This window comes from Phasianus colchicus, chromosome 9 (assembly GCF_987193195.1).
Source record: "Phasianus colchicus chromosome 9, bPhaCol1.hap1.1, whole genome shotgun sequence".
NCBI classification, from domain to species: domain Eukaryota; kingdom Metazoa; phylum Chordata; class Aves; order Galliformes; family Phasianidae; genus Phasianus; species Phasianus colchicus.
The window spans coordinates 8205560-8214033 of record NC_143444.1 but is presented as its reverse complement, the minus strand read 5'-3'; the positions used below and the strand labels follow the sequence as shown (position 1 = coordinate 8214033).

The 8474-nt window shown below is 47.7% G+C and overlaps 1 long non-coding RNA gene across 1 annotated transcript; it reads right to left on the bottom strand.

Annotated features, from left to right (window-relative positions):
• Positions 1-1239: 1239 nt before the first annotated feature.
• Positions 1240-7394, bottom strand: LOC149916803 (uncharacterized). Its single transcript, XR_016469102.1, has 3 exons — positions 3846-7394; positions 3108-3168; positions 1240-2935 (listed from the first exon to the last, which is right to left on the bottom strand). It is a non-coding gene; the product is annotated as an uncharacterized LOC149916803 (long non-coding RNA).
• Positions 7395-8474: the final 1080 nt, after the last annotated feature.

Below are 8474 nucleotides of genomic sequence, written 5' to 3'. Positions count from 1 at the left end.
AAGCCCTGTGTCCCATTCCCCAGCCCACCACAGCCCTGGCAGTGCAGTGAGCTCTGGGTGGATGGTCTCTCTTGGATTAAACATGGCAGAGTCTAAATTCCTAGCGGGTTCTCAGAAAAGATTCTTAAATTTACTTGAAAACGTCGTGTTGCTTTTTTTGAACTGATTGTTTATTTGTCAGTTTAGTCATTATCCTTCTCCCTTACTCATCTGGCTTTTGATAAGACAGAAAATGTCAAAGGGAAAGGAAATAGGCTCAGAATAATTTCCCCTGGCGAAGGATCCCAGTCCCCAGAAGCTAGGGGAGTTTTCTCATCCATTTTAGCAGAGACGTGACTTCACTCACCATGCCAGGCTAAATCAGCGTTCAAGCTTTTGCCTGGTTTACACATTAGACCTTAGCAAAGTGCTTGGGTTTCTGGAGTCCTCTTGATCTGCAGATCGCAAAGCTTTTTCCAAAGGAGCTCAATACGGCTCTTCCCAGTTAAAGGATGGGATTTGCTGGTGTTCATCTGGGACTGGGAGAGCCAGAAATGGATTCCCGGCCACCTGACTCCAGGCATCATCACGCTGCATCACACCAACTTTAACATCCTAGTGGTGTATTCTATTAAAATACGTCTATTTTTCATTGTCCGTTACCATCTCCCATTCACAATGTTATTACAAACAACCTTCACACACTACAGCCACAGGGGAGAGGATCGACTTCTGTTCTCATAAAAATGTGCCTAAACTTGCTGTTTGTTGCTTATTCAAATGCAAGTAACAAAACTCTTATCATCAGAAGTTTACCAAAAAGGAAAACTGCTTTTCCCAATAGCTGACATAAACATGTAAGTGCTACCAAACATATTTACATGTTTGAAATAGATGGTATAATTACAATGAGTTATAGCCAATATTCAGTCTTTCCCCGCTTTAAATGCTACCTTCTGATACAGCACAACACATTCTTTAATTGTGATCACGTGCTTTTTCTTAGAGGCTGCTGCATTTTTTTTCCCCACAAAAATGTCTGTAATTGAAAAGCAAATGGCATTGTTTGAAATAAATTCTCTGCCCTCCCAGATGCAAGCAGGTGACTTACCCTGCGGAATGTCCTATTTCTGAGGCTTTGACATTGTAGTGAGCCGTTTGTGAAGTCATTTTGGATGCCATTCCAGATCTCAAACCCAAGATTCAGCGAGGAAACGCAGCTTTTTAAGACTGAAAAATTTCAACACGGATTTTGAAAACAAGTCAGGTAAAAACCATCAGAGGAAATATCAGCAAAAGCACTAAGATTCCTCCAGTAAAAGCAGGTCTATTCTGGACTCAACAACAACGGCTTTTTTCCCTCTTTCAGCCAATACTGATGTTTCTCAAAGGATAGGAAACAGCCCTTAAATTCACTCTTATCGAGTGTGCCTCACATGCTGCACAGTACTTTTTAAAAGAGAAAGCCACATTAGAGGGACAAACACATGATTATATTCCACAGCTTCTTGGTGAGACCTCACAAGTCAGGCCTTTAAACAAGAGCTCCTCTTCACCACCAGCACTACGGGCTCATTTTTGTAGCAAGCCCTTTTCCAGACACTTGGCAAAACAGGCACACCCCTGGCCTTCGTTTACAGATGGGAAAATGAAGGGGCAAGAAGGGCTTCACCTTTGTGAACCATCAGCAAGAGCCTCTGTTAATCACTCCAAGGTGATCCCATAGGATCTACCTTAAGCACAGTGTGAAAGAAAACCCCGCTGCTCCATGTGAACTACAGGTATCTGGAATGACTTCCTTTGTGCCTCGGAAGCAGATTCGGGGTTTTGGGATGTCTTCCACAATGTCACCCACCCTCATTTTTTGATTCATCCCCAAGCAGAAGTTGTTTCTCCTCTCTAGAGCTTTCCACAGAAGTCCAAGGCTGAGAAAGGCTGCAAAAGTACAAGCAGGTTTCAGGCAGCAAAGCTGGTGGGAATTGTCCCTTCTCGTGCAAAAACCTCCAGCCAAGGGGACACCTGCTGCTCTCCGAGCTAGAGCCTGCCTTCCCACACACACCTCAAGCCGGCCATCAGCACCCAGCAGCGAGCAGAGAGGTAGCAGTCTGACACTTGGGTCTCCGTGGCTGTCAGTAAACCAACAAACTCTAATTTGCTGTCTCGCTTTTTGATAAAATCATCCCCTTGGCTTTTCCGTGGCTTCCTCCAGTGGTGTTTTTGACCCAGTGTTCCTGCAGGCTTTCTTATTATCAGCTGTCCCATTCTTTCTATGCAACTGCTGAAATTGGACCTTAGCCTTTCATTTCATTTTCATTTGGCTTCTTCCCCAACTTCCCATATTTCAGCACTTTGCTTATTATCAGTCCGGTCCCTCCTGTACTTTACTCAGCTCCATTCTACTAATTGTTTGGAGCACAGGCACAGCATTCCCTAAAACGGGGTCATTTCCCCTCTCAGGCAGCCACTGCCACATGTTCAGTGCACTCCCCTGATTCGCAGAGCAGGAGCAAAACTTCCCCTGCAAAGGTGCCGGTGCCCTTGACTGAGCGGGTCTGAGACAGTGATCGATATAATCACTGATATATGGTCATGTCCCATATTGGTTCTTCACAGCCCATGGAACATGTCCCTTGGCAGGCCCTGAAGGTTGCAGGACAGATAGGTTTCACAACTGGACATCCATTTTCACTGCTGCTTTTGCTTTGCCAGTAACCTTGCTGTATTGCACACCACTCTGGGAAGCACCACGTTACAAACACACAGCAAGCCAAATCGAAGATATTTCTCTTTAATTCTCGTAAATTCCTCCTAGTTGTTTGGATTCCTGTACAGTCAGCCGGACCAAAGATGCTCACACCACCCTTGCCGATGACCTTGTCTTCCCAGAACATGTCACCGCTGCTTCCCTGCAGCTCCCAGGTCATACAGAGGTGTCAAAGCCACTTGCCTCTCACTTCTAAGAAAGGAGGCAGTGCTGCAGAGATTATAACCACAAATCACAGCAGCAGCTCTCCCGCCTCCAGACCCAACCCAGGTTCACCAAGGACTTCACTTTTCCTGGTCGACTGGGCAGAAAACCCACAAAGCTTAATTTCTTACCACGCTTTCCCAGGAGGAAAAAATCTCACCTAGAACTGCTGTCAAATCGCATATCGTATCTCCCCCCCGAAAGACTTAGGCAGGTTGAGCCTGGAAGAAAGAAAAACTCTCAAAGGCTGCTTGTTTGATAAGGGCACATGGGCAGTCCAGTGGCACCTAGTTAGTGTGGGACATTGGAAGGGGGCTGGCAGGGGGCTGGGGGAGTGCACTGCCCTCCCATAGGAACAGGCACACTTGTCCCAAAGGGAAGCCAGAAAAGACAGGCTGTGGTTACCTCCCAGAGAGAGCAAAGCCCACAGAATAAAATGTGTTTGCATCTTTTGCAGTGAGCTCAAATCCACCAAGCACTGAGATGCAATGGGTGGTCAGTTCATCACCTACTAGGAGGGCAAGCCTCAGCCCTGAGCCAAATTCACCAGATTTGTGACTTTAGGAGACCCTATTGAGTACCAGTTTACTCACAGTAAACTTTCAGAAGTTTAGGCTCTGAAGATCTAACTTTCAGACTTTAGGGTCTCTAGGTAAGCATTGCATAGGGGCTTAAATTTTGAGAGAAGACCTCACCAGGCTCACACTTATCTGGCCTTGAATGAAAGAAGTAAAACTCCTTCCACATTCCAGACTGCTGAACCCCTTTCTCCAGCTAACTGTTCTTTCCCCAGTGGAACAGTTTACTTCTGGAGCAATTCAAGAGTTAGGGCAGAGAGAAAGATACTGGTGGGTCTGAAAGCAAGTCTCAGTTAGGGGCTGGAGCACTGGTTACTTGCATTTGAGCTGGGGTCTCAGAAGCTTTAGGCTGTCACTTCCAGATCACAAGAAAGGAGATGTGTTTCTGGACACATCTGGCCAGCTGCTGCTCCTGAGCACTGCTGTGTGGTTGAAGTCAAAGGCACAAGGAGGAAGAGCAAAGGCAGAGCTTTGTGAGAATGAACAACATCCCTTCCTTCCATAACAGCACCTCCAACTCTCCGGTTGAGGAAGGATGGAAAACTGGCCAGGTCTGGAGCCAGGTATCGTAGGCTGTGGTTACAAGTAGCACTCCACTTTATTCCTTGACCACAATCATTTCCCAAAGCATGCTCAGGCTATTTTCATACACCCCACTGCACCTCCATTGGTTGGGCTGACTCCATTCAGTCTCAGGGCTTTTTCTATTCTAGAAGCTCAGGTGATGCTGGTGACACAAGAATGGTGTTACACAACATTTACTCTGTGCTGCTGGAATCAGACTCCAACATTAGCTTTTACACAGTTCTTCTACCATCTCCCCTTACCACCACACTTAGCTCCAAGTGCTGGATTAACCAAATGCCATCAATTAAATTGCCTCAGAGGAAACAAAATGCACATTTTTACAGTTCTGATCTGAAGGCCTGTTCTCATGCTTCATGATGAAAGGACTTCTTTAGGCTGCACAAACCACTCGTGCTAAAAGGCGAACATTATTATGTCCTGCTTTTTCCTTTGGAACCTAGTGCAGATGAGAGAGAATTCATAATGCAGAATCAGAGGGGTCCCTTAAAACAAGAAATCAATGCATCTGATCCCTCAATCTCTGTAGTACTGGATGGATCCTTCACAAGTGCAGTGGGCTAGTCTTGGTTTGATGCTGGAATTGCAGCAGATTTTTAAGTAGTAGAGCTGAAATGGAAAATCTGCAGCAGGATGCAGGAATGCATTCCTGCTGGAGTAAAGATGGAAGCACACTCCTGACCCTCCCCTTTAGGCGAGCGTTTCTGGAGTCAGCGTTTCTCCCCGCTGGCTTTAACACCCTTCTCCTGTCTGTGCAGCAGTGAGCAGTGTTCTGTTGCTCACACATATCACACACATCCCCATTCTGGCCTGTCTGAGGCTCGGCTTCCCAGGCTTTATCATGGGCAAAATGAAATCACCTGGATAGTGTCGCTTTAAAAGCCACGGAAGTGCAGAGAGCAGCACCAGCAGCAGTCAATAGCAATTTCCACCGCTGGGTCGATACCATCTGATGGCTGTGTAGCTGTAAAGATTGTTTCACACACATATCAGGAGGTGGGCAGGGGCAGGAAAAGTGGAATTGGTTTTAATGATTGCAGGATTCAAAGTATGCCTGGCTTTCTCTCCTTCTTCTTCTTTCACAAGAAACACATAGGCACGCATAGTCAGAAATCAAATTTCCAGCCCTGTCAGCTCCTATCACACCAGCTCCCCAGATGGATTTCTTTCCAGTTTGCCAGGGCAGCTTCTCCCAACCCAAGAAGTGTGGTACATGGAGGTGGAGTTGCAGCTTGTGCCCACACTTCAGCAGCTCAGGCCATTGCCTCCTCAGACACTGAGCTGAGCAGAAGCATAGAGCTCAGCTCCAAACCCATGGGGTGTCCAGGTGCAGGTAACTGGCATTGGTATTGTTCCCTGGACAAGATCAGGACGTTTTTCTAGGTGCTGGATAAGTAGGCAATGTCCTACAGGTACAACAGGTACAACAAAGGGAGAAATTACCAATTTTGCAGAGAAAGTATGTGAATGGCTCTCAGTTGCTCCTGCAGTAACTGCAAGCCAAGATGAACCTGCTTTAAAAAAAAACAAAGAACATTCATTTGATCCTTTGTCCTCTAATTCATGAATTCATTGCTGGCATTAAACACAAACTTATCCCTCCTAAAGAAGGAAAGTTTCCAAAGCCTTGGAGCCCCCAGCCTCTCCTGACCCTCAGCACCCAGGGGCTTCAGCACTTTGGGCCAGCAACCAAAGCTGTTGCTGCCCTAGATCCAACTTCACCAATTGGTCTTTTTTTTTTTCTTTTCTTTTTTTTTTTTTTCCTGGAAAGAAATGCAAGGAGAAGGAAGAAGAAAGATGGAACACATTGTTTCACTATTTTTAAAGAAAGCATCTTGCTGTGCCAGTTCAAAACACTCTTGGTTCATTTCAGAGGACCTGTTAGTTGTCCCAGATGTGCCAGCACCACTGTCCCCAACCTCTGACCTCCAGGCCTGTCCACAGCAGATCTTTTCCACTCTTTCCAAGACCTTACTACCATTTCCCTTCCACGTTCTTCTGTTTGCAGCTCTTCTGTCACATGAAGCCTGTGCAGTCACCAGTTCCAGCCCCGGGAATGTCTTGGCCATGTGGGTGGCTGCCATCTACCACCACCAGGAGACACTGAGGTGGCCAGAGCAGTGGAAGATGAGTAAAGCCTAAGCCCTGGTGTTCCCCAAATGCATTAGCCCAGCAGAGGGAGATGTACAGATGAAAGAGCCATAGGAATTTTGGATCCTGCAGGACCCCCACATACATGTAAGCAGGGACCCCCTGATCCCCATGATGTCCCAAGTGGGCTGGCAGCTTCATTATGTAGTCACTAAACCAGCACCCTCACCCCTTTAACTCCCAATGAACCAAAACATCACAGAATTCCTTACGCAATTGAAAAAATCCCTCTGAATATGGTGATTTTTGTTTGCCTTTTGAGTGATGCTTTGATGCCTCTGCAAAATCAAGTCCTTGTAATGGTGCGAGTCCAGAGGCTGGGACTTTAAATAAAATCCCATGCGCTGAGAGATGCTCGAGGCAGTGGTAAGCACAGCTCCTGCTTCGCCTGTGCTCAACCCTGCAAAAGGCTGAAAGGGCTCTGTCTGCTCAGCAGTCAGAGGAAATCTTCGTCGTGACTTGAGCCCAGATACCCACAGAGTGAAAATAGCTGAGACTGGCATGATCGTTAGGCTCGCAGGTAAAAGGCACAGTAAGCAGCACAACCCAAAATAAATAGCGGGAGCTGACAACACTGAGTGAGGGAACCTTGAATGGGAAATAAAAGACAATTTTGAGCAGCGAGGGTAGTTAATCACCAGGTCTGGTTACCAAGGGAAATGGCAAATTCATCACCAGCCAGAGGTCGCACACAGAGACTGGATGTCTTCCAAGAAGAGATGCAGGTTCAGGACCAAGCTTCAGGAATATCCCTCCGAGGAGAACAGTGCTCTCCATCACAGCCACCACGTGATGCTCAGCGCATGGTTGGGGTCGTGGTGCTGCTGAGCCCGCAGCTCCCTTTGGTTGCACCAAGGCTGGGTTTGGGACTGAGCACGGCCCATCTGCAGACACCCAGCCATGTTGGGGGCTGAGTCCTGCAGCCATCGTGGCTAGCAGTGCTACCAGGTTCCCTGCATCGAGGCAGCAGAATAATGCTCTCTTTTCTTCCCTTTATTCTTTGTGTCTGCTCCTTCCTCCCTCCTCCACATGAAACCAAGCCCAAAATACACACTGCAGCTTCTGTTTACCCTTTCAGGCAGTCTCAGTGATGCCCAAGATGCTGATTTGATCTGACCTCTCCCATCGCCACCTTACCACCAGCGCAGCTCCCACCGCTCCATAGAAGCAGAAGCAAAAACCCAAGAGCAGAGCAGAGCAAACAGCCTCGGCATCCCTGACGTTCTCAAACCCCTCACTCTCCCAACCACATCTGGGAGAAAAGCAAAATGGATTAGGGTTGGATTTGCAGCTTTTAATTGCAGACGGAGAGCAGAATGCCAGCAGTACATTGTGATGCCACGCATGGATGGGATCGCCGCACCCCAAAGGGCAGAGCAGTGCTCCCTCCCTTCCCTCTGCCCCAGTCAATATGGCCAATTTAAAGAGGTTTCAGAAGAAAGCAGGTGCCTACAGCTCACGCTGCTTCCCTGACCCTTGTAAATCCAGTCTCTTGAGTGAATGGCTTGTTTGGAGAGAGCCCTCCGTTTGTTTGTCTGGGCTGTAGTGATAATAGCTCTAATTTATCTCTGAGCTGGGCAGGCATGTCTAATGTGTTTGAGTATTTAGAAGCATTACGGAGGTTTCATTTGGTCAATAGTTTCTTGAAATCCTTTCCCACACACAGAGGAGCAATGTGAAAGAGCAGCTCCTGAGGTCTGCGCTCCGCTCAGCAGCCAATGTGACTCCAAAATGGAGGCCCTGTGGCCCTCAGACTCACAGTCCCCAGCCTCAGAAATGAAGCCCAAGCAGCCAACAAGGACCATGACAGGGTAATCTGGAACATGCCACCGTGCCTCCTCCTGCTGAGACCTTTTTGCATCATCTGCGTAGCCTCACTTGTGTCCTGGATCCAACCTGATTCAACAGCTTCAGCTTGCAGTCTGCACCAGGACACATGGCGGCGTTGGGATGAGCATGTTCTCCATTTCTCCATGACCCAAGCTCCTGCAGCATGGGTTGGGGCACAGTGGGCACTGTGCAACCTGGGGGCAGTGGACTCAGTTACGGAGGACGAATGTAATTACTTCTTGTGACAGGAGGCCAGGACACCAAGGTTAACACCTTCACTCAGAAAAGTACCAGGGGAGCATGGATGGATGCTGCCAAGCTGCTGGATGTGCCTCCAACTCCTGCAAGGTCCAGCCAGGAGGAAAAAGCTCATCATGGAGTTT